The sequence below is a fragment of the Sus scrofa genome, chromosome 16, assembly GCF_000003025.6.
Source record: "Sus scrofa isolate TJ Tabasco breed Duroc chromosome 16, Sscrofa11.1, whole genome shotgun sequence".
Classification (NCBI taxonomy): Eukaryota; Metazoa; Chordata; class Mammalia; order Artiodactyla; family Suidae; genus Sus; species Sus scrofa.
The window spans coordinates 51924494-51950928 of NC_010458.4; the positions used below are offsets into that span (position 1 = coordinate 51924494).

Below are 26435 nucleotides of genomic sequence, written 5' to 3' on the forward strand. Positions count from 1 at the left end.
ATCCCTGGCCTGGCTCAGTGGGCTAAGGATCCCGCATTGCTGTGAGCTGTGGTATAGGTGGCTCATATCTGGTGTTGCTGTGGCTGTGGACCAGTGGCAGCAGCTCCAACCTGGGAATCTCTATATGCCACGGGTACGGCCCTAAAAAGACCAAAAAAAAAAAAAGGCATGCAGAAACTATAAAGAGTATTGTGTTTTGGGTGGAAATTTATGCAGATTTAATGCAAATATAACCACAACATATATGTTTAATTTTATAACAGATACCTGATGAAATACTAGCAATGCAAATATATTTCATACTTTGTCCTATTTGTACTTATTAAAATCTCCCTTTGTATGTTATTTGCACAAAAAATATACATTGCGTACACCTGTGTGACTTTTTTTTTTAATTGGGGTATAGTTGACTTAAAACTGTGACATTCTTAAACTTATATGTAAGTATCAGTGGGGTCTGGCACAGTGGCACATAGCTAATAGGTTCATAATAATATTTGTTGAATGAGTAAATCTTTTTTTTTTTTGTCTTTTTTGTCTTTTTTTGTCTTTTGTTGTTGTTGTTGTTGCTATTTCTTGGGCCGCTCCCGCGGCATATGGAGGTTCCCAGGCTAGGGGTTGAATCGGAGCTGTAGCCACCGGCCTACGCCAGAGCCACAGCAATGCAGGATCCGAGCCGCGTCTGCAACCTACACCACAGCTCACGGCAATGCTGGATCGTTAACCCACTGAGCAAGGGCAGGGATCGAACCCGCAACCTCATGGTTCCTAGTCGGATTCGTTAACCACTGCGCCACGACGGGAACTCCTGAATGAGTAAATCTTAATAAAGTCATTAAGTAATGGCTTTTCAGTTTAAGGTTTGTAGATATATAAGTAACAAATATGTGAGAAGAACCATGATTGCAATACATTCTTTGTTGTAATTTTGGTTTCTAAAAAATCTTCATGTACATTTTCTTGATTCTTACAGAGACTCTTTGAATTTAAGGAAAGTCGATGTTAATATTGCCATTTTATAAGGGAGGAAACTGAGGCACAGAGAAGTTTTGATCTGATTAAGGAATAAAAAGAGTAGCCCAAACTTTAGGGACGGTTTTCTGTTTTCCAATTCAGTATTCTCTCCACAGATGGTGAGGGTTTTGGTTGACTTTTCTTTCTTTACAGCAGAAGTGTGTGTGAGAGTGTTTTCCTTCATGGCAGTAAACACAGTTGAGTTGAAGTTAATGAAATGTGATTCTTAAGGACCCTTATGCTCATGCTCCAAAATGAAGATGGTGGCCGTAAAAATGAGGTGGGTAAATTGTCTTTGGTATTAGTCAACACGCTATATTGCATCTCACAAGATAGGAATTTTCAGCTAAGATCTAAATTATCCAACTGGATAAAATAAAAATGTGATAACCTTGTTTATCTTTTGTGCCCCTATACTGTTATCTTGACTTGAATTTAGTAGTTGAACTCTGTGGGGAAACAAATTTCCTTGAGGGCCTTAAAATTTAAGAAAAGAAGGCTTTGGAGTTTCTGTAGTGGCTCAGCAGTTAACTAGCATCCATGAGTTCATGGGTTCGATCCCTGGCCTTGCTCAGTGGGTTAAGGATCTGGCCTTGCCATGAGCTGTGATGTAGGTCACAGATGCGGCTCGGTTCTTTCTGAGTTGTTGTGGCTGTGACCTAGGCCCGCAGCTACAGCTCTCATTCAACCCCTAGCCTGGGAACATCTGTATGCCACAGGTGCGGCCCTAAAAAGAGAGAAAAGAAAAGAAGGCTTTGTCTAATTTGAAGAAAACTTCAGAAAGTTTTTCTAGGCCTGTGCTCCACCCTCAGTGGAGAATTAGAATATCTGCCTCAAGTCGAAATTGGTGTGTCCTGAGGACTGAGTTGAAGGAGGTTACATGAAAGTTCACTTTGATTGGTGTATCCAGCAGTTTAAGGATGGGGCTTGGAACTCAGAAGTGAATTCGTATCAGTACTTATAATATCTGCATGTGGACACTTGGAACCACCAACTGGTTTTATAGCTGAGGAACTGAAACCATCCATCACTTGGAGTGTCTCACTCAGAAGTGGGGAGAAGAGAACCTATAGTAGGCCCATAATATGGTTTCATTATTAGAGGGGTTTTTTTTTTGGCGGGGGAGTCACCAATACATTTTTGCCTTGGGCTTCATTTATCCTGGAAATGTAATTTTAACTGATGGTTTAAGCTTTGGGGCCTTTGGTCATTGTTGTGTTGCCAAAAATTAACGCACAGGGTCCGCTGAACAAACCCTTCTGTGAATTTGGTTTTTGTGGCTCTTGGTTTGTGTTGATTGCATCCTGTTATGTATACTTCTCTCTCTCTTATGACTCAGAGTAGTTTATATGCCCTTTAAATTCTCATAATTTTGAAGTGAAAAGTTGAGATGTGCCAGTACATACGACAAGTAGGACATAATGAAAAGGAGCTTGAGGAAACAAACGATACCTGATATTTCTGGAATGGACATTAAATAAGGCACTTAAGCTGTAACAAAAGCTCTGAGAATGGGGAAAATTGCTCATTTGTAATAAAATATAATAAATACTCTTGTAAGCAAGAAGGGGGCTGTCTTTTTGCATTGGATACATCATGGGGTAGAAAATAGGTTCTTTTTGCTTTGGATCCATCATGGGATAGAAAACTGGTGCTTGTGTTTTTGTTTTCTATGTACCAGCACCAAATGTACTGATGAGAAATTGAAGCATAACTGCATAGCGCAAGCAAATGACTGAAAAAAATGTTCTATCACCGGTAATCCTTCACCATTTTGAGAAGGGAATAATAAATAGGAACAGAATTTATATTTCAGTGGTACAGGTTTTTCACTTTGGGACAGGAATGAATACTGAAGTCTTACGTATATGGAAGTTTCACCGTTTATCAGAGAAGGAAGAAAAAGAAGTTTTCAGATGAAACATTGAGGGAAATTAAAAAATAAGACGTAGAGAAAAATCAGAAACAGACTCACTGACATGGAGAATAAACGTGTGGCTGCCAAAGGGGAGAGGGGAGGGAGTAGGAATTTTTGGTTAGTAGATGCAAACTTACTTTCAGAATAGATAAGCAGGAGTTTCCCTCGTGGCTCAATGGTTAATGAACCTGACTAGTATCCATGAGGACGCAGGTTCAACCCCTGGCCTCGCTTAGTAGGTTAAAGATCTGGTGTTGCTGTGACCTGTGGTGTAGGTTGCAGACATTCCATGTTGCTGTGGCTGTGGTATAGGCCGGCAGCTACAGCTCCATTTGGACCCCTAGCCTGGGAACCTCCACGTGCCTTGGGTGTGGCACTAAAAAGACAAAAAAAGAAAAGAATAGATAAGCAGTAAGTTCCTCCTGTACAGTACAGGGAACTATGTCCAGTCTCTTGTGCTAGACCATGATGGAAGTTAACAAAGGGAATTTAGTGAGTTCCTATTGTGGTTCAGGGGATTAAGAACCTGACTAGTATCCATGTGGATGCAGGTTTGATCCCTGGCTTCCCTCAGTGGGTTAAGAACCCAGCGGTGCTGCAAACTGCATAGATCCCATGTTGCTGCGGCTGTGGTGTATGTCAGCAGCTGCAGCTCCAATTCTACCCCTAGCCTGGGAACTTCCATATGCTGCAGGTGCAGCCCTAAAAAGAAAAGGGGGGAGGGGAATGTATATGTATGTATGATGCTCTATAGCAGAAATTGGCACAACATTGTAAATCAGCTATACTCTAATAAAAAAAGATGTAGAAAAAATTAAGTTTCCATTGAGAAATAGTTCTGATTTAATAATAAATAGGAAGTATAAAAAACATTGGCAATTTATTTTTGTAATAAAATCTTGGGAGAGATTCTATATAGTTTTAAAATAGGAAAGTATTGATTAGCAATATCTTTGTATTTACTCCTGATACAATCTGAAAGCTACTTACAACATTGTAAAACTGAATCAATACCTGGTTAGAAGTTCAGACTAGAGCACTTGTAAGATCACTTTTGCCTTCCAAATAAGAAAAGAGGATAACGTTTTTGATTTCTTATACATAACATGCTTATTCTGTTATGTTCATTGTATATATAATATGTGTACAACATAAACTGTGTATACACATATACAACATACACATAAGTACATAAACACTATGTGTACTATATATATTATATACAATCTCTTGTTTTATCCAAGAACATGTTTGGGATGAATTCTTTCTAACTTAAGGTCTTTTTTTTTTTTTTTTTTTTTTTTTTTTGGTCTTTTTAGGGCTGAATCTGTGGCATATGGAAGTTCCCAGCTAGGGGTCCAATTGGAGCTGTAACTGCTGGTCTGCACCACAGCCGTAGCAACACGGAATCTGAGCCACATCTGTGACCTATACCACAGCTCACAGCAACACTGGATCCTTAACCCACTGAGCATGGCCAGGGATCAAACCCAGGTCCTCATGGATACTAGTCAGGCTTGTTGCCCTTGAGCCATGAGGGGATCTCCAGGTCTTTTTTTTTTTTTTTTTTTTTTAATTTTTGCCACCTCGGGGCATGGAGTTCCTGGACCAGGAATCTGATCTGAACCACAGTTGGGACCTATGCCACAGCTGTGGCAATGCTGGATCCTTAACCCACTGTGCTGGGCCAGGGATCAAACCTGCGTCCCAGTGCTCTAGAGGTGCTGCGGAGATGCTCCAGAGATCTCATTGTGCTGCAGCAAGAACTCCTAACTTAAGGTCATTTTTAAAGCTTTCTAAAAACCGAAAAAATTTTACATGTCCAAAAGCGTATTTAAGAAAAAATTTATCCCATGACCTAACATAAACATTTTGCTGTACATCCTTTTAACTCAGAATATATGGCTGTGTGTATAAAAAAGAGAATGAGAGCAAAAATGTGTTCGTTTAGAGAAATTGTGACATGCTTTTTGAGGTCACAGCCTCAGCTTCTAGAATTTGACTTTACTGTGTTCTACCTTTGGGATGTAATGAGAATGTCAGTGTTTATTTATTATTATTATTATTTATTTTTTTTTTTTGGCCACACCTGCGGCATGTGGGAGTTCCTGGGCCAGGGATTGACCCCCATGCTGCGGTTGTGACCTGCGCCACACCTGCAGCAACGCCAGATCCTTAACCCACTGCGCTACACGGGAACTTCTTAGAATGTTCTTGTTATTTTTTATCATGGGAGGTTTGTAAGTTTTTTTTTTTTTTAAATCGACTTGGTTGTTTTAAAAGTTAGGAATTAGTAGACTACCACAATGATGTGAGAGATGCATGCCCCAGGACTTAATTTGAGGAAATGCAGTGTAAAGTGAAACAAAGGAATACTCTGCTATAATTGGGCAGTTTGCAAAAATAAGATATTTCTGTTATTGACAGTACTTCCTTCTGAACAGTTGAGTTAAATAAACTAAGAGTAAAACTTGGGTTTTTATAATGGTGATAGCCATAGATGCGATTTTAGAGGGATTACGTGACATCCAATATGTATCTCTTTTCCCATGAATCCAACCCAAAGGCAGTACACTTTCTAGTAGTTTTTCTTGCTTTTCTTTTGAGGGCTGCACCCAAGGCATATAGAAGTTCCCAGGCTAGGGGTTGAATTGGAGTTGCCACTGCCAGCCTATACCACAGCTTACAGCAATACTAGATCCTTAACCTGCTGAGTGAGGCGGAACTCCTCTAGTAGTTTTTCTGTTACTTTGATTGCATCAAAATATTACTTTCTTTATAACTTGATAGAGGTTTTTGGGTTTTTTTTTTTTTTTTTCCTTCAATTTTTAGGGCCGCTCTCTCGGCATATCATGTGGAGGTTCCCAGATTAGAGGTGGAATCGGAGCTGTAGCTGCTGGCCTACACTTCAGCTCACGGCAATACCAGATCCTTAACCCACTGAGCGAGGCCAGGGATCGAACCCGCAACCACATGGTTCCTAGTCAGATTTGTTTCCACTTTGCCATGACGGGAACTCCCATAACTTGGTAGAGAATTTGATGTTTGAATCCCAGTTCTGCTTTATGGATTTTTGTGGCAAAATCTTGGACAAGCCAAAATAGGAAATTCCTGGCCAGGGATCGAACCCAAGCAGACGTAGTGACAATGCCCAATCCCCAGTATGAGGCATCACAGATAACTCCCCTTGGATTTTTATCTGTTCTTAAAAGCAAGCATGTTTTTGACTGCCCTTAGAAACCCATTCAAGGAGAAGGACTTGGCAGATGAACGCAGTTTCAAGTAAAGTGTGTTTACACACATTTTTGATAGGCTCTTAAAAACATTAGAATTTCTCATGCAAAGGAAACTTTTCAGATTGAAAAGGGAAACCATCTTGAATGAAGAATTGTATGGACTGCTAGAGTGTCTTTCTCAGGAAACCCTTAGTACCAATTTTGGCACTTGGGCTTGGGGCAGGCACCAACATGCTTTTAGTAATTGGTGTGTGCTGTCTGGGAAATAGTATATTGTTTGGGCACTTCAGATCAATGCCAAGTTGCTATGCCATCTTAAGCACTGGTTCACACCTTTGAAACCTCATGGAACCCCAGGCCCCTGGAGTTGGATTGAGCATATAGTTTTAAATTCGTGGGGGTAGATGAAAGTCTTGGACCATGTCGAACATTTGTTCTAGTAATTCTTAAAGCCATGAGGCAGTATAGTCCTAGTGGCTAAGAATATGAACCTTGGAGTTAGTCTGGGTTTGAACCCCATTTTACCATTTAGTTTCATGATCTTTGGGCTGTCGTGGTTTTTTTGGTTTTGGGTTGTTTTTTTTTTTTAAGTTTATTTCTTCATTTTCAGATGGCATTTACATTAGATTTACTGAGAGGATCAAATGAGACTCTGCCCAGTGGCTGCACCAGAGTATGCATTCTCTGTTGACTTATTTTTTCTAAGAAAAGCAACATTTTTGATAAACTGCTACTTCCATCCATGAAGTAACAGAGTAGCAGGGACATTCTCTGGGGGGTTTTCAAAATGCTTCCAGGAACTTTCCTTCCTTTTCTTGAAGAATTTCGAATTGGTCAGGGAAAATCTCAGAGGGTCTAATTCCGTCTAGAAACACAGAACCCTTAGGGTGCCATGGGACTTAGGGGCCAAGTGAAATCTAAGTTAATATTGTGGTTGCTCTACCGAATCCCAAATCTGTATCCAAGGGATTATCAAAGGGTAATGGTAGATTTATAATGTGCCAATTTCTGCTGCACAGCAAAGTGATTCATACACACACACACACACACATTTATATTTTCCATTGTGGCCTGTCCCAGGAAGTTGGATATAGTTCCCTGTGCTATATGTAGTAGGACCTTGTTGTTTTTATCCCTGCCCACCCACCCCTCGCTTTTTTTTTTTTTTTTAAACTTTTAGAATAGCATCATACTTAAAAGTTGCAAAAATAGGACAAAGAAGTTCTGATACCCTTCTTCTGGATTTCCCCAAATGTTAACATTTTATCACATCTGTTTTATTATGCTCTTTCTATATATATACATGTATGTGAATGTTTATATTTTCTTGAGCCACTTAAGATTAAGTTATAGTAAACCCTTTTACCCCTAAATACTTTAGTATGTATTTCCTAAGAACAAGGACATTATTTTATATAACAACAATTCAGTAATCAAAATCAAGAAATGAATATTGATATAATGTTAATATTTACAGACTTTATTCAGATTTCATCATTGTGTTAATATTCAAAGAAAATCATCTAGGGTCATGCATTGTGTTTAGTTGTTATTGCTCTCTTTTTTTCCTCCCCTTTTTAGGACTGTACCTGTGGGACATGGAAGTTCCTGGACTAGGAGTCGAATTGGAGCTGCAGCTGCCGGCCTGTGGTGTCACAGACACAGCAATACGGGATCTAAGCCACATGGGCTACCTATGCAGCTTGTAGCAACGCTGGATCCTTAGCCCACTTGTGAGGCCAGGGATCAAACAGGCATCTTCATGGACACTTTGTCAGGTTCTTAACCTGCTAAGCCACAACAGGAACTCTGGTTGTCATATCTGTTTAGTCTATTTTAATCTGGATACTACTTTTTTTTTTTTTTTTTTTTTTTTTTTTTTTTGCTTTTTAGGGCTGCACTTGCAGCATATGGAAATTCCCAGGCTAGGGGTCTCATCACAGCTACAGTTGCCGACCTACACCACAGCCACAGCAACACAGGATCCAAGCTGCATCTGCAACCCACACTACAGCTCACAGCAATACCAGATCCTTTAACTCGCTGAGCAAGGCCAGGGATTGAACCCGCATCCTTATGGATACTAGTCAGATTCGTTACCACTGAGCCACAAAGGAAACTCCAGTTGTCATATCTCTTTATTTTACTCTGGAACAGTTCTGGAGACTTTTTGTGTTTTGTGACCTTGGCATTTTGAAAAGTATATGTCAGTTATTGTTCATCTATTGGAATTTGTTTCCTCATAGTTAGGTTCCTCCATAATTATGCGCTCTGGGCAAGAATGTCACAGAAGTGAGATTGTGTGTCCGGTGCATTATGTCAGAAGTCATGTAATATCTGTTTTTCCCATTACTGGTGATGTTAACTTTAATCCCTTTTAGGGAGTCAACCAAGTTTCTTCCCTGCAAAGTTATTGTTTTTCCCTCTGCAAGTTATAAGTATCTGGTAGGAAGAATGAGTATATGTAAATATTTTGTTTCTTGGAGTCCCCGTCGTGGCGCAGTGGTTAATGAATCCGACTAGGAACCATGAGGTTGCGGGTTCGGTCCCTGCCCTTGCTCAGTGGGTTAACGATCCAGCATTGCCATGAGCTGTGGGGTAGGTCGCAGTCGTGGCTCAGATCCCGCCTTGCTGTGGCTCTGGTGTAGGCTGGTGGCTACAGCTCCGATTCGACCCCTAGCCTGGGAACCTCCATATGCCGCGGGAGCGGCCCTAAAAAAGGCAAAAAGACGGAAAAAAAAAATTGTTTCTTATCAAACAAGCACGAATTTTAGCATCCATTGGTAGTTCTTTCCTGAAATAATTGTGGTGGTTGTTAAATGGTGATTTTTGTAATTGCTTTTATATTAATCAGCGTTTTAATATGAGAGCTCTTGCATCTCCCCTATTTGTTTACTTATTTATATTGTATGGACTCAGTTTTTATTACATAGGGTATAACCTGTAACTGTTGTTACTTATTTTGATGCTCAATTTCTACCAGATTGGCCAGTGGGGACATCTCCAAACTGACCTCTGTGTTCTTTTGACATGACTTCATTATTCTTTGAACACTTCTTGTATAACAAGATATTCCAGGTTCATCTTTATTTTACCTGTCAGAGCCCTGGAATTAGTTGGGGACTCCCAGTTCCTTTTAGTGGAGAATGATATTTATTTATTAATTTGTTTTTTTTGGATTGTCCATATTTTTATTATTAAAAAATTCAAACATACAGGGAATTGTGTAAGATAAAATGTACCCAACAAGGAAATTTAACACATGATAGCACTTTGGAAATGTTTATTTTGGATCTTTTTATCAGCACGATTACGTATAGTTGTAGGTGATTGTGAGGAGAATGATGTTTAGAAGCTAAAATCTAGACTCTAGGTGTGGTTGGTGCCATTGGAGTGTCATTGCTTCTAGGTCCTCTCAGTGGAAAGAGCTAGGATACATGTATCTCTCCTGTGTAGCTATATGTATGTACACACACATATGTATATGATATATGCATGTGTATAATACACGTATCTTTTTAATATTAAAACAGTGGGTTCATATTGATACCTCTAATTCCAGTCTAATAGTTGAGGGTTCATTCTGACCTTACCCTGTCCATATTTATAATTGGAGTAAAGAAACCTGACTTCCTGTTTCCACAGTATATTTACTTACTTACTCAATCTGAGAAGACACGTAAAATAATTTAGAATCATTAATTCATTTCATTATGAAAAACAAAGCTACTAACTAGAGTTAAGTATTTGTTTAGTTCTTTATGTCTGTAGCCTAAGGGTAAAATTACTAACAAAATTACTGTGTTCAGACATTGGGTTACATCCTTTTGATGTAGTTTGTTTATTTCCTTTTTTTTGTTTTTTGTTTTTTCTTTTTTTTTTTTTTTTTTTTTTTTTTTTTTTTTTTTTTTTTTTTTTAGGGCCGCACTTGCAGCATATGGAGGTTCCCAGGCTAAGGGTCTAATTGGAGCTGTTGCCACCGGCCTCACCGAGTTGCATCACAACTCGCGGCAACGCCGGATCCTTAACCCACTGAGCGAGGCCAGGGGTTGAACCCGAAACCTCATCGTTCCTAGTCAGATTCATTTCCTCTGTGCCACGTCGGGAACTCCAAATTCGTTTATTTCTAGTTGTGTTCCATTTTTAGTTTTCCCCCTCTTCCTTGTTGATTTTGTTTGCTTATTTGATTATGTGTAATGTTAACATAGTTCTAAAAGGTAGAACTAAGAAAACCCTGGGAGTTCTCTTTGCATCTCATCAGGTTGAAAAACCTGACATTTTCTCTGTGCGAAGCAGGTTAGATCCCTGGCCTTGCTTGGTGGGTTAAGGATTTGATGTTCCTGCAAGCTGCAACTGTGGCTTGGAACAGCTTGGATCTGGTGTTGCTGTGGCTGTTACATAGGCCTCAGCTGTAGCTCTGATTCGACCCCTAGCCCAGGAACTTTCCGTATGCCACCCGTGCAGTCCCTTAAAAAAAAGGTGTAACCCTTATTCATTTCTACCTCTTACCCATCCTTCCCTTATTTCCATTCCATTTCCGCCCACCCTCTCTAAGTAACCAATACTGTTGGTTTCTGATTTATCCTGTTTTGTTTTATACCAATGAGCTGACGCATGTGTCTGCATTCCTTCCTTCCTTTTTCTATTGAAGAGCTTTTTTATTTTTTGGCTGCTTCCACAGCATGTGGAATTTCCTGTGCTGGGGGTTGAACCTGCCCCACAGCAGTCACCTAAGCCACAGCAGTGACAACACTGGACCTTTAACCCACTAGGCCATCAGGGAATTCCCAGGATTTTGTCTCAGTAGTGAAAATTTCGTTCTCCAACAGGGATATTACACTTTTCAGGGTATTTTTTGACCTTACAATGCTTCATTGACCTGTACCTACTCAGAATACATCTGTATAAATATATAGTGGTTATATATAACTTGTTTTAGGTGTGGCATTTGGTATAGAGTCTCATTACTTTATAGTTACACCATTATGCATGCTCTAAGATTTTAAATGTCTCATAGAACTCCTTGTTTGAAATGACTAATTTCTTTCCATTGTATATAGTACAAGTATTTAATGATTATCATTATTGCAGATATTTAAATGATGTTTTTGTATATTCTCTTATATAGTTCAAAGATGTTTGAACTAAAGGGATTTGAGTTCCCAAAGAATAGTAACTTTTTTTTTCTTGATTCTACAATAAAACCCACCTCTCCCCATGCCCCTTGTTCCACAACAAGAAGACAGTAATTAGCTTTTCTTCTTGATCTTGAGATGGGGCGTGTGATACTCCTCTTTGAGTATGATATTAGCTGTGAGTATTTCATAAAGACCATTATCATGTCACAGAAATTCCCATCTCATCCTAGCTTTATGAGTGTTTTATCATGAAAGAGTGTTGGGTTTTGTCAGGTGCATTTTCTGTCATAGAAGTGATTATGTGGTTTTATTTATCTTTGTTTTATTAATTTGGCCTATTACATTGATTTGCTTATGCTGAATCAGTCTTGCATTTCTGGGATAAATTCCACTTGGTCATGGTTTGCATAATCTTTTTCATATGTTGTTGGATTCAGTTTGCAAGTATTTATATTGAGGATTTTTGCGTCTATCTTCTTAAGGGATATTGGTCTATAATTATTACGTTTTTTTTTTTTATTTAGGGAATGCTGGCTTCATAGATTTAGAATTCTCTTCTATTTTTTTGGAAGAATCTGAGAAGGATTGGTGTTAATTCTTTAAATTAACACCAATACGTAAGTGAAGCCATTTGTTCCTGAGCTTTTCTTTGTTGGGAGGATTCTTGAGATTTTCTGTTTCTTCTTAAGTCAGTTTTGTCGGTTTTGTATTTGTAGGAACTTTTCCATTTCATCTAGGTGATTCAATTTGTGGTAGTATTCTAGTATTCTCATAATCCTTTTTATTTCTGTAAGGCCAGTGCTAATATTTGCACTTTCTAAGTTTAGATATTTAGTAATTTCATTTCTGATTTTAGTTATTTGTGCCTTCTCTCTTTTTCTTCATCTAGCTGAAAATTTGTCCATTTTGTTCATCCTTTTGGAGGACTAGCGTTTGGTTTTATTGAATCTTTTTTTTTTTTTGACCTACCAACTCACTCTTTTTTTTTTTTTTTTTTTTCTTTTTGCTATTTCTTGGGCTGCTTCCGCGGCATATGGAGGTTCCCAGGCTAGGGGTCTAATCGGAGCTGTAGCCACGGGCCTACGCCAGAGCCACAGCAACGCAGGATCCGAGCCGTGTCTGGGACCTACACCACAGCTCACGGCAATGCTGGATCGTTAACCCACTGAGCAAGGGCAGGGACCGAACCCACAACCTCACGGTTCCTAGTAGGATTCGTTAACCACTGCGCCACGACGGGAACTCCTGGTTTTATTGAATCTTTTTTGTTGTTTTTCTGTCCTTTTTTTAAATTTAAATCTCTAATCTTTATACCTTTCTTCTCCTTCTGCTAGCTTTGGGTTTAGTTTGCTTTTTTTTTTTTTTTTTTTTTTTTTTTTTTTTTTTTTTTTTAAGTTTCTTAAGGTGTAAAGTTGGGTTATTGATTCACTTCTTTTTAATTTAATTTTATTTTTATTTTTTGACTGTGCCCAGGGCGTGTGGAAGTTCCCAGGCCAAGGAGTGACCCCACACCACAGGGGCAACCCCAGCCCCTGCAGTTACAATGTTGAATAACCTAACTTGCTGCACCACAAGAGAACTTCTCACTTTTTACAGATTCCTAGTCCCTACAGTCATTTTAAAGTGCCTTTTGGGGGGGGGGGGCTGTACCCATGGCCATTGAACCATGCCACAGCAGTGACAGCACCAGATCCTTAGCTTGCTGTACCATGAGAGAACTCCTGATTTATTTATTTATTTTTTTTTGTTGCCCCTGTGGCATATGGAAGTTCCTGGGCTGGGATCAAATCCAAGCTGCAGTTGCGACTTATACCAGAGCTGCAGCAATGCTATGTTCTTAACCCACTGCACCAGACCAGGGATCTAACCTACACCACTGCAGAGACAGTGTCAATCCTTAACCCACTGAGCCACAGCAAAAACTCCTCTTTTTTAATGTAGATAGTTATAGTTCCAAATTTCATTCTAAGCCCTGCTTTTACTGCATCCCAAGAATTTTTGTATGTTATGGTTTTGTTTTCATTTATTTGTCTTACTGTAGTTTCCCATTTTCTTTTTGATTTCTTTTTTGGTCCTTTGGTTGTATAAGAGTGTGTTGTTTAATTTCCATATATTTGTGAATTTTGCAGATTTCTTTCTGTTATTAATTCCTAGCTTTATTCCATTATGGTCTGAGAAGACACATTGTATGGTTTAGTTTATTGAGACTTGTTTTGTGGCCTGATTTATTAGTCCGGATGAAGTATTCTATATACACAGACCCTGAACAATGCACAGGTTCAACCAACCACAGGCTATGTAGTACAGTAGCATTTACCATTGAAAAGTATCTGCATATAAGTGAACTTGAGCAGTTGAAACCCATGTTGCTCAAGGGTCAATTCTATATCTGTATATTAGTTTTAATGGGTTTATATTGTTTAAGTCCTCTGTTTCTGTGTTGATATTTTTTCTAGACATTCTCCCTATTATTAAAAATGGAGTATTGACCTTTCTAAGGTTTTTTTGTTTGTTTGTTTTTGGTAACATAATCACCAAGTTCCCATTTTATTTCCCTGAAGTTTCTTTTTTTTCCCCTTTACTCAATGAATTTATTACATTTGTAGTTGTACAATGATCATCACAGTCCAATTTTATAGGATTTCTATCCCACAACCCCAGCGCATCCCCTCACCCCCCAAACTGTCTCCTTTGGAGACCATGAGTTTTTTAAAGTCTGTGAGTCAATGTCTGTTCTGCAAAGAAGTTCGTTCTGTCCTTTTTTCAGATTCCACATGTCAGTGAAAGCATTTGTTGTTGGTGTCTCATTGTATGGCTGACTTCACTTAGCATGATAATTTCTAGATCGATCCATGTTGCTAAAAATGCCAGTATTTTGTTCCTTTTAATGGCTGAGTAGTATTCCATTGTGTATATGTATCACATCTTCTTTATCCACTGCTGGGTTGATGGACATTTAGGTTGTTTCCAATGTCTTAGCTATTGAAAATAGTGCTGCAGTGACTCTTTGTGAGTCATGGTTTTCTCTGGATAGATGCCCAGGAGTGGGATAGCTGGATCAAATGGTAGTTCTATTTTTAGTTTTCTGAGGCATCTCCATACTGTTTTCCACCATGGTTGCACCAATTTACAATCCCACCAACAGTGTAATAGGGTTCCTTTTTCTCCACACCCTCTCCAGCACTTACTATTTGTAGACTTTTTGATGATGGCCATTCTGGCTGGTGTAAAGTGGTACCTCAGAGTGGTTTTGATTTGCGTTTTTCTAATAATGAGTGATATTGAACATCTTTTCATGTGTTTTTTGGCTATCTGTATGTCTTCTTTGGAGAATCTTCTGTTTAAATCTTCTGCCCATTTATTGGTGGGGTTTTTTTTTTTTTTTTTTTTTTTTGGTATTGAGCTGCAGAAGGTGTTTATAAATTTTGGAGATGAATCCCTTGTCAGTTGCAAAGATTTTCTCCCGTTCTGTGGGTTGTCTTTTCGTTTTGTTTAGGGTTTCCTTTGCTGTGCAGAAACTTTTAATTAGATCCCATTTGTTTATTTTTGTTTTTACTGTCATTACTCTAAGAGGTGGATCTGAAAAGATGTTGCTGTCGTTTATGTCAGAAAGTGGTCTATGTTTTCCTCTAAGAGTTTTATAGTGTCTGGTCTTATAAGTATTATTGTAGAAATATTTCTCCCTTTCATTCTGTCAATATTTCCTTCATGTATTCTGGGGCTTTGTTGTTAGGTGCATATATGTGTGTGATTGTTACATCTTCCTGATGAATTGACCCATTTATTATAAATGTCCTTTTCTCTAGTAAAAAATTTTTGTCTTAAAGTCTATTTCGGAGTTCCCGTCGTGGCTCTGTGGTTAACGAATCCGACTAGGAACCATGAGGTTCCGGGTTCGATCCCTGGCCTTGCTCAGTGGGTTAAGGATCCGGCGTTGCTGTGAGCTGTGGCGTAGGCTGGTGGCTACGGTTCCAATTGGACCCCTAGCCTGGGAACCTCCATATGCCGCGGGAGCGGCCCTAGAAAAGGCAAAAAGACCAAAAAAAAAAAAAAAAAAAAAGTCTATTTCATCTGATATAAGTATAGACCCTCTATTTTTGATAACTGCTTGCATGGTATATCTTTTTTATTCTTTTGCTTTCACCTTAAGTGTGCTTTTCAATCTAAAGTGTCTCTCTTGTAAACAGCATGTAGTTGGGTTTTTTTTTTTTTTTTTTTTTTTTTGGTCCATTCTGCAAATGTCAACATTTTGATTAGAATGCTTAATATTTATATTTCTTATAATTGCTAGTAAGATAGGATTTATGCCTGACATTTTGCTGGTTTCTTGCTATATGTATTATTCCTTTTTTTCTTCCATTCCTCTATTAGTGCTGTCTCTTATGTTTAACAGATATTTTCTAGTGTATTGTTTTAATTCCTTTTTTTTTTTTAACTACATATTTTTGAGTCATTTTCCTAGTGGTTGCTCTAGGAATTATAATTAATATCTTAATTTATAACATTAAACAACTAATTTCTGTAGCATATAAAAACTAATACAGCTCTGTCCCCTCCTTCATCCTTTGGGCTCTTATTGGTATATACAAATTATATCTTTAAACACTGTATGCCTATCAACACAAAATTTTTTTTTTTTTTGTCTTTTTAGGGCCACACCCATGGCTAGGGATTGAATTGAGCTGTACCCCAAATTGAGCTGTACCCGCTAGCCTGCACCACAGCCATAGCAATGCGGGATCCTAGTCATGTCTGTGACCTACACCAGAGCTCATGATAATACTGGATCTTCAACCCACTGAGCAAAGCCACTGATTGAACCCACATTCTCATGGATACTAGTTGGGTTCATTACCACTGAGGGAGGCCAGGGATCAAACCCATATCCTCACAGATACTAGTTGGGTGTGTTACTGCTGAGCCACAGCAGGAACTTCCTCTGTCATATTTTAATTCCACATAAAAGTCAATGCACATTTTAAATTATTTTTAATGCAGCTGTCTTTAAAATCAAATAGGAAACAAAGAGTTACAAAGAAAAAATACATGTATGATGTCTTTTATATTGACCTGTGTAATGTTACTGATGGTCTTTGTTCGTGTGTATTCAAATTACTGTCTAGTATCATTTATTTCAGCCTGAAGACTCTCTATAGTATTTTTGGCAGAGCTGGTCTGCTGACAGATCCTTTCAATTAATGTTTATCTGGGAATGTTTTACTTTCTCTTTAATTTTCAAGGGATGCTTTTTTCTAGATGTATAATTCTTAGTTGACACACTCTTCCTTTCATTACTTTGACTATGTGGTCCCACTGATTTTGGTCCTCCATGGCTTTTGATGATAAGTTTAAACTTATTGAGGTGTTAAACTTATTGAGGATGCCTTGTATGTGATGGTTCTCATTCTTTCTAGAGTCTTTACATCTGACTTTTGACAGGTTGGTTGTCACGTGTCTAGGTGGTGATCTCTGAGTTTGTTGAACTTGTTGCCTGTACAGATTGATGTTTTTCATTGAATATCAGTTTTCAGCCATTATTTCTTCCAATGTTTTTTCTACTCCTTTCTCTCCTTCCCACTAAGACTCCTATTAAGTATATATTGGTAATCTTTTTTTTTTTTTTTTTTTTTTTTTAGCTGCAGTTGTGACTTGTGAAAGTTCCTGGGCCAGGGATCAAACCCATGCCGCAGCAGCAACTTGAACTGCTGCAGTGACACCAGGTCCTTAACCTGCTACAACACAAGGGAACTCCTGTATTTATAATCTTGATGGTGTCCACATCAGGATTTCTTGAGGCTAATGTTCATTTTCTTTCATTTGTGGGATTTGTTTGTTTGTTTGTTTGTTTTTTGCTTTTTAGGGCTCCATCTGTGGCACATGGAAGTTCCCAGTCTAGGGGTCAAATTGGAGCTGCAGTTGCCAGCCTACCCCACAGCTCACAGCAATGCCGGATCCTTAATCCATTGAGTGAGGCCCGGAATCAAATCTGTGTCCTCATGGATACTAGTCGGGTTCATTGCTGCTGAGCCACAATGGGAACTCCTCATTTGTTTTTTTCTTTTATGTTCTTCAGACTGGGTCATCTCAGTTGACTATGTTCACTAAATCTTCTGTCTGCTCAAATATAGTCTTAAGTCTCTAGTTAATTTTTCATTTTTTTCTGTACTTTTTTTTTCTTTTTGTCTTTCAGGGCTGTACCCATGGCATTTGGAAGTTCCCAGGCTAGGGGTGGAATTGGAGCTGCAGCTGCCGGCCTGTGCCACAGCCACAGCAGCATGGGATCCAAGCTGTATCTACAACCTATACCACAGCTCAAGGCAAGACCAGATCCTTAACCCACTGAGTGAGGCTAGGTATTGAACCTGCACCTTCACGGATACTAGTTGAGTTTGTTACTACTGAGCCACAACAGGAACTCCTGTTACTACTTTTCAATTCCATAATTTTTAAAAAAGTTTCTTTTTATTGAGACTTAATTCTCATTGTTTTAGTTCTTTACACATGATTTTGTATAGTTCTTTGAATATATTTAAAATACCTGATATAAATAAAATCTTTGCCTAGTAAGGCCAATGTCTTCCTTAATGATAGTATTATCTGCTTTCTCCACTATGTTTGGGCCACATTTTCTTGTTTGTTTGCATGCCTTATAGTTTTTGTTGAAAACTGGAAGTTTACTATATGGAATCCTGGAAATCAGATTCTTCCTACTCCCTCAAGATTTGTTATTGTTCTTGCTTTTTTTGTGTACTGACTATCTTGAATTTCTTCTTGTAAAATTTGTATTCTTTGTTAGGTATGGCCATCGAAATCTCTGCTTAATTAGCTTAGTGGTGAGCTAATGATTGGACAGATTCCTTAACAGCCTAGGACCAGTAAGTCTCCTATTCTTCACTGAGTGGCTCTGTGTTCATATTAGAGCTTACCTTCAAAACTCAGGCAGTTTCCTCCTCTGCCTCAGCTCTTACTTCCTGGGTGCAAAGAGCCTAAATATCCATCAGAAGTGAGAACTTAAGACCTTCTCTGGGCTTTTCCGAACACTTGTACAGCCTTGTGTGTAAACAGTTGTATGCATTTTGTAGCTTTTTAGGTTCCCAAAAATGATGTCAGTTTTTCTGGACATCTTATCCCCCAGCTTTTTTTTTTTTTTTTTTTTTTGTCTTTTTAGGGCCTTGCCTATGGCATATGGAAGTTCCCAGGCTAGGGATTGAATTGGAGCTATAGCCACTGGCCTGTGCTACAGCCACAGCAACGCCACATCCAAGCTGTGTCTGTAGCCACACCACTGCTCACTGCAATGCTGGATCCTTAACCCACTGAGTGAGGCCAGGGATTGAACCTACTTCTTCATGGATACTAGTCAGATTCGTTTCCACTGAACCATGATGGGAACTCTTCCCCCAGCTTTGCTTAGCTTCTTATTCCAAATTTTTCACTGCCTCATGCAGGTATAACAATTGCTGCTGATTGTTTTTGATAAATGCCCCCAAGGAAAAGGGTATTTCATAACTGGATTATCTCTAACTCAGGTCAAATAAGGACAAGCCTGATGAGTAGTATTTTCCAAAGGACTTTTAGATAGGCAAAAAAATAACAGTTCTCTGCAAATGGGACTTTAAATAGTACCAACCCTATTTTGGCCTCTCCTGTGGCCACTGGTCTGGTGGCTTTCATTGTGATTGCTTTCTGTTGGTTTTTAAGGCTACCCTGGAGCTGGGGAGAGGGGAATGTGTCCAGGGCATGCTGAAACACCATATGCAGTTTTTACCAAAATTTGACTTTTTTTTTTTTTTAAATAAGAAAGGAAAGAGTTCCCGTCTTGGCACAGTGGTTAACAAATCCGACTAGGAACCATGGGGTTGCGGGTTCGGTCCCTGCCCTTGCTCAGTGGGTTAACGATCCAGCATTGCCGTGAGCTGTGGTGTAGCTCGCAGTCGTGGCTCAGATCCCGCCTTGCTGTGGCTCTGGTGTAGGCTGGTGGCTACAGCTCCGATTAGACCCCTAGCCTGGGAACCTCCATATGCCACGGGAGCGGCCCAAGAAATAGCAAAAAAAAGGAAAGGAAAGAGTAAATGCTCCCTGGATTGTTGCAGGACTTCGGTTAATTTCCAGAGTACTGAAGAAGTTTGTTTTGACAGTTTTTGCCAATGTTCTCATTGCATTTTTGGAGGAGATTTTTGGAAGTCCTTACTCTGCCTTTTCCGATGATGTCACTCAGTTATTTTTAAAGGAAATGTGAATAATATTTTTTTACTCTTTTTGCTTTTTAGGGTTGCACCTGCGGTATATGGAAGTTCCCAGGCTAGAGGTTGAATAGGAGCTACAGCTGCCAGTCTGTACCACAGCTGAAGCAACATCGGATCCGAGCTGTGTGTGCAACCTACACCACAGCTCGTGGCAACACCGGATCCTTAACCCACTGAGCAAGGCCAGGAATCAAACCCGCAACCTTATGGTTCCTAGTCGGATTGGCTTGTGAATAATAATTTTAAATGTCTTTTATATTTATCCATGTAGTTTTCCATTTCTTTTTTTGCTTTTTTTTTTTTTTTTAGGGCCACACTAATGGCACATGGAAGTTCCCAGGCTGGGGGTCCAGTTGGAGCGATAGCTGCTGGCCTGCACCACAGCCACAGCAGTGTAGCATCCGAGCTGTGTCTGCAACCTACACCACAGCTTGTGGCAATGCCAGATCCCCAACCCACTGAGCAAGGGCAGGGGGATCAAACCCACCTCCTCACAGATACTAGTCGGGTTCGTTTCCACTGCATCACAAGGGGAACTCCTAGTTATCCATTTGTAATGCTCCCCATTTCTGTATGTAGATTCAGATTTCTGTCTTCTATCATTTTATTTCTGCCCAAAGGACTTTCAGTATTTCCTGTGGTACATGTATATAGGTGATGAATTCTTTCAGCCCTTGTAAGACTGATAAGGTCTTTATGTCATCTCTGCCTCTGTGTTTACGAGGTGTATTTGTTATTAGATTTCTTACATTTGTCTGGTTTTGTTATCAGTGCAGTTGTGGCCTTGTAAGTTAAATTAGAGTGTTCCCTTCTCTTTTTTCTGAAAGTGATTGTGAATTATTAGTATCTCTTCCTTATGTTGATAGAATTCAGTAATGAAACCATTTGGACCTGGAATTTTCTTTCTTTCTTTGTTTTTTGTTGCAGTCACGCTCTAGAGGAGCTATTTGGGGGGGGGGGTTGTTTGTTTTTAATTTAATTTAATTTTTTTGAATTATTTGCCCAATACAATTTTTTTTCTACTGTACAGCATGGTGACCCAGTTACACATACATGTACACATTCTATTTTCTCACATTATCATGCTCCATCATAAATGACTAGACATAGTTCCCAGTGCTGCATAGCAGGATCTCTTTGCTAATCCATTCCAAAGGCAATAGTTTGCATCCATTAACCTCAAGATACCAATCCACCCCACTCCCTCTCCCCCTTGGCAACCACAAGTCTCCTTTCCCATTTCATGATTTTCTTTTTTGTGGAAAGGTTCATTTGTGTCCTATGTTAGATTTCAGATATACAATATCACGTGGTATTTGTCTTTCTCTTTCTGACTTACTTCACTCAGTATGAGAGTCTCTGGTTGCATCCATGTTGCTGCAAATGGCATTCTTTTGTTTTTTTATGGCTGAGTAGTATTCCATTGTGTATAGATACCACATCTTCCTAATCCAATCATCTGTCGATGGACATTTGGGTTGTTTCCATGTCTTGGCTATTGTGAATAGTGCTGCAATGAACATGCGAGTGCATGTGTCTTTTTTAAGGAAGGTTTTGTCCTTTTTTTTGTTTTTGTTTTGTTGCTTTTTAGGGCTGCACCCACAGCATATGGAGGTTCCCAGGCTAGGGGTCGAATGGGTGCTACAGCTGCCAGCCAGCCTGTGTCACAGCCATAGCAACACAGGAACCGAGCTGCTTCTTCGACCTACACCATAGTTCACAGCAACACAAGATCCTTAAGCCACTGAGTAAGGCCAGTGATTGAACCTGCAACCTCATGGTTACTAGTTGAATCATTTCTGCTGTACCACAATGGGAACTCCAAAACAACTTTTGTTTTTTTGGTTTTTTGGTTTTTTTTGGACCTGATGTTTTCTTTGTTGGGGAGTTTTTAAAGATGAATGCGGTATCTTTAGTATATAGACAGCTAATATATACAGAGGTAGTCATGAGCTATCCTTTTCTTCATGAGTGGATATTCCTTTGTTATCCCTTTAATGTCTACTGAGTCTAGTGATACCATCTCTTTCATTCCTGATATTGGTAATTTTTGTCTCCTTTTTCCTTGGTCAGTCTAGGTAGAGATTTATCAGTTTATTTATATTTTTAAAGAATCAGCTTTTGCTTTTGTTACTTTTCTATATTTTAATGTTTTCAGTTTCTTTGGTTTCTGCTTTTTCTTCCTTAAGGTTACTTTGTGTTTAATTTGCTTAATTTGTGGAAGCCTACATTATTGAGGGGGGAAGAGCACACAGAGAAGTAGTTTATTTAAGTCAGAAGCGAAGAAGTAATACACACCCTAAAGAGCAAAGGTGCTGGCATCCCCCTGAGTGAAGAGTGCCTACATTATTGATTTGAGACTTTTCTAATAGAAGTATTTTAATACTGTAAGTTTTTGTCTAAGCAGTGTTTTTTTTTTTTTTTTTTGCAGCATCCTGAAGTTTTGATGTATTTTCACTTTCATTCCATTCAAATTATTTTTTAATTTCCCTTTGACCCATGACCTAAATAAGTAATGTTAAATTTCTGGTTATTAGAGAATTTTTCCAGGTATCCTTATGTTATTGATTTCTAACTTAATTTCCTTATGGTCATAGAGCATACTTTGTATTCACTAGTCCGTATTTGAGGATTTAAGTGGTAACTGTTCAATACTGCAGCTGCTTTTGTTTTGACCCTTTGAGTTTTCCAGCTCTCCCTTCAGTTGTTGGGTTCTAAGTAGTTAAATCATCTTCTAAATTGTAGATGATCCCAGCCAGCTTCAGTGCTCCAGGATAGGCATTGGAATCTGGACATGGGAATATATAAGAGAATTAGGCGTGTACCTAAAAGCCATACCTAAATAGAACTCTGAACCTGGGAATGTGAATAGCAAGGATTCATTTAATAAAGGATTATCCTTTATTAAAGTCCATTATAGGGGTCTTCAGCAGTTGAGTAAACACAATGGCGAGTATCCAAAAGAGTTCGATGTCAGGGTCAGAACTGAAGTACCTAAAATATTGTATTTGTGTCTTTCGGCTTTTCAGGGTTTGGATTTTTTCCCCTGAATCTTTATTGTAAAAATATTCAAACATGAAACAATAGTAACCATGAACACACATATACTCCGCATGTAAATGTAGTAGATAAAATTTTTCTTTCTTCACATTTTTCTCTTTTATGTGTATGTGTGTGAGTGTTAATACGTAGACATTCTCACTCCCCAGTTTAACAGCTGGACCAGTTGAAAATTGTAGGCATCATAATACTTTATTCCTCAGAATTTCAGCTTGCCTTTCCTTTATGAAGGACTATTTTCCTGTGTCATTACAATACCGTTATCATACCTAAGAAAAATTTAAAGTAATTTCTTAATGACATCTATTATGTAGTCTTACTCAGATTTATCTAGTTGCCCCAAAAATGTCTTTCATAACTTTTTTCCATAGCAGGTTCCAATCAAAGCTCATGTTTTGTCTCATTTAGTGTAGACCAGTGGTTCTCAACTCAGAACAGTTTTGCCCTACAGGGGATATTTGGCAATGTCTGATGATTTAACTTTTTCCTTCTTCCTTCATTCTTTGTGTTTCTTTTAAATGAGAAGTTAGGTTTAGAAGTTCAGTTAGATTCAAGTTAAGCATTTTGAATAAGAACTTCATCTTTGGAGTTCTCTTGCAGCTCAGCCGGTTAAGGATCCAGCATTTTCACTGCTGTGGTATGGTTTCATTCCCTGGCCTGGGAACTTCCACATGCCATGGATAGGGCTCCCCCCCGCAAAAAAAAAGCTCACTTCATCTTTGTTTTGTATACTTCATATTGCAGAACTTCGAGAGGCTAAGTTTGGTCACTTGGTTAAGGTAATGTATCTACAGTGTAATTTTCTTTAGCAGTTCCCAGTATTGGGGGTGATCCTCTGACACCTTGCTCATCCAGTTACCTATGATGCTTAGTATATCTGTTGATAATCCTTACCCAAATTAGTTATGGGTTTGTTCTTTTTAACATGTCATTCTTTTCTTCTTCTTTTTTTCTTTTTTTTTTATGTTTTTAAATTTTTTTTTTTTTTCTTTTTTGGGCCATACTCTCGGCGTATGGAGGCTCCTGGGCTCGGGGTCCAATCTGAGCTACGGCTGCCGGTCTACGGCACAGCCAGAGCAACTCGGGATCCGAGCTGTGTCTGGGACCTACAGCACACAGCTCACGGCAACACCGGATCCTTAACCCACTGAATGAAGCCAGGGATCGAACCTGCATCCTCCTGGATCCTAGTGGGGTTTGTTAACCACTGAGCTACAAAGGGAACTCCCTCTTCTCTTCTTTTATTACCAGCATTCTTCTGTAAAGAGCCTTTCTTCTCTCATTTTTCCCTTTTAATATTAGTTGGGATTTATGAATTTTTATTTAATATTTTAAAGTCCACTTCAGTCATTATTTTTGCAGTTCTAAAGTTGATGCAGGTGTCTCCTTCAAACTGTCTCCTTTGTGCCTTTGAAGTCGTCTCATTATCATTAGTGTTTTGAGTACTTTCTTGCTTTCTTGGCACAATCAGATGTCTCAGTCTTGCTCTCAATTTCCCAGCTCTGGTTGTAGCCGTTTCACCAAATAGCCCTAGGACTTTTTAATGGAGCAAAATGTTTAAAACTAAGATCTGGGGTGGGAGGTGTTCTAGCGGCCCACTCGATTAAGAATCCGACATTGTCACTGTAGCGGCTCTGGTTACTACTGTGGTGTGGTTCACTCCCTGGCCAGGAAACTTCTGTATGCCAAGGGCATGGCCAAAAACAAAAACAAAAACAAAAAACCATCACTAAACAGCTAAGATCTGGGAGGTAGGTATGCTCATTGCTACTGGGTTATCATTGTTTCTAAGACGTTTTAGTCAGCAGAGCTATAAAATACTTTTTATCTTTAAATCATTTGTTCCTATTGATACCCAATTCAGAATTAACCTAAGTTTTTTCGTGTCTTTAATTTTATATATTTTATATTTGTTTCTTTTTCTCTTTTATAAAAAAATGTGGTTTCAGAGTTCCCGTCATGGCACAGCAGAAATGAATCCGACTAGGAATTGTAAGGCTTCAGGTTCGATACCTGGCCTTCCTCAGTGGGTTAAGGATCTGGCATTGCTGTGAGCTGTGGCATAGGTCTAAGATGCGGCTTGGATCCTTTGTTGCTGTGGCTGTGGTGTAGGCCGGCAGGTGTAGCTCTGATTGGAGCCCTAACCTGGGAACCTCCATATGCCATGGGTGCAGCTCTAAAAAAAAAAAAAAAAGCAAAAAAAAATTGTGGTTTCCAGTGATAAAAATATAGTTCCTTATTTGGTTTATTCTACAGTAAAGAGTAAATGTGTTAGAATTAGAGTAAATTGGTATTCTCTGTAAATTCTTAGTATTTTAATCAGCAGAATAAAGTTTTAAGATGTCTTTGTAGTGTGTTTTTTGTTCCTTAGAATTTATCACACTGAAGATATATAGTCAGAGTATCATGTTCAAAATTAACTTGAAATCATTTTATGGTTATTTTAATACTTGATATATAGTTAGATTAATTTCTATATTCAATTTTTTGGTTTACGTCTTCCTTTTTTGGCTTGATTTTGTTTTAAACATGTAAAATACTTAAAATTTTTCAAAAGTCCAATCTATATAAAAAGCTATACTCAGGAGTTCCTGTTGTGGCTTAGGTGGTTATGAACCCAACTAGTATCCATGAGGATGTGCTTCAATCCCTGTCCTCATTCAGTGGGTTAAGGATCCGGCATTGCTGTGAGCTGTGGTGTAGGTCCCAAGAGGCTTGGATCCCGTGTTCTGTGCTGCTGCATTGCTGTGGCGTAGGCAGGCTGCTGTAGCTCTGATTTGACGTGGGAACTTCCATATGTCATGGGTGTGGCCCTAAAGAGACCAGAAAAAAAATCAACAACAAAAAAGTTATACTCAGAAGTCTTGCTCCTATCTCTGTCCCTTCTACTCCACAGGAACCATTGTCATTAGTGTTGGTTTAGCCTTTCAAGTGTGCGCTTTTTGTTTTTTAAGTGTGTGTGTGTATATTTATATACACACATACATGCATATAGATATTTCCTAAATAAGGTGTACTGCTGTATATGTACAGTGTATACTCTTCTATATCTTGCTATTATTTTACTTACATATTCAGAAATCTCTCCATTTGAATTCATAGGTCTTGTCCTTATTTTTTACAGTTGCATTATACCATAATACATCCATTAGATTGTTTCAATACAAATAAAGCTGCAGGAAGTAACTTTTTATATTTCATATTTATGGAAGTATATCTTGAAAAGTAAGAATCCCCAAACTGGGATTATCGGGTCAGTGGGTGAATGAATAACTGATTTTATTATATGTTACCAGAGTTCCTCTCCACCCTGGAATCCTTTAGATGATAGTTTTATGGGGTGTTATACTCCTATCACAAAGGTAGGAGAGTGTCTATTTCTGTACAACTCACTAGCATAGTGTGTCCTAGATTATTGCATAGCTAGGAGCTGAAGAAATGTGTAGTTTTCACTTGGCTTCTCTTATGACTGGGGTTAGAAATTTTTCCATGTCATTTCCTTTTTTCCCTTTGAGCTATATGTTCACATCTGTTGCCATTTTTCTGTCACAGAGTTTTTGCTTTTTTTCTTTTTCATTTTTAAGAGTTTTTAGTATGAAGGAAATCAACCCCTTATGATACAAAGTTGTAAATATTTTCTCAAGGTTTTTTTTTTTTTTTTTTCTTGACTGCACCTGCGGCGTATGGAAGTTAGCAGGCCAGGGACTGAATCTGAGCCACAGCTTTGAAGTACATCACAGCTGCTGCAATACTGGATTCTTAACCCACTACACCAGGCTGGGGATCTGACCCAAGCTGCTGCAGAGACAACGCCGGATCCTTA

At 38.8% G+C, this 26435-nt stretch overlaps 1 protein-coding gene across 2 annotated transcripts in view; it reads left to right on the plus strand.

Moving 5' to 3' along the window:
• The window catches only part of UBTD2 (ubiquitin domain containing 2), a 75494-nt gene that overhangs the window by 17326 nt on the left and 31733 nt on the right, over nucleotides 1–26435 (plus strand). The window contains exon 2 of one of the 2 annotated variants that reach the window (XM_021076607.1): nucleotides 1168–1294. The exons of the other annotated variant lie outside the window; for it this stretch is intronic. The gene's annotated coding sequence lies outside the window, so the exon portion shown is untranslated. The remainder of the gene's footprint in view (nucleotides 1–1167; nucleotides 1295–26435) is intronic. 2 annotated transcript variants of the gene reach the window in all.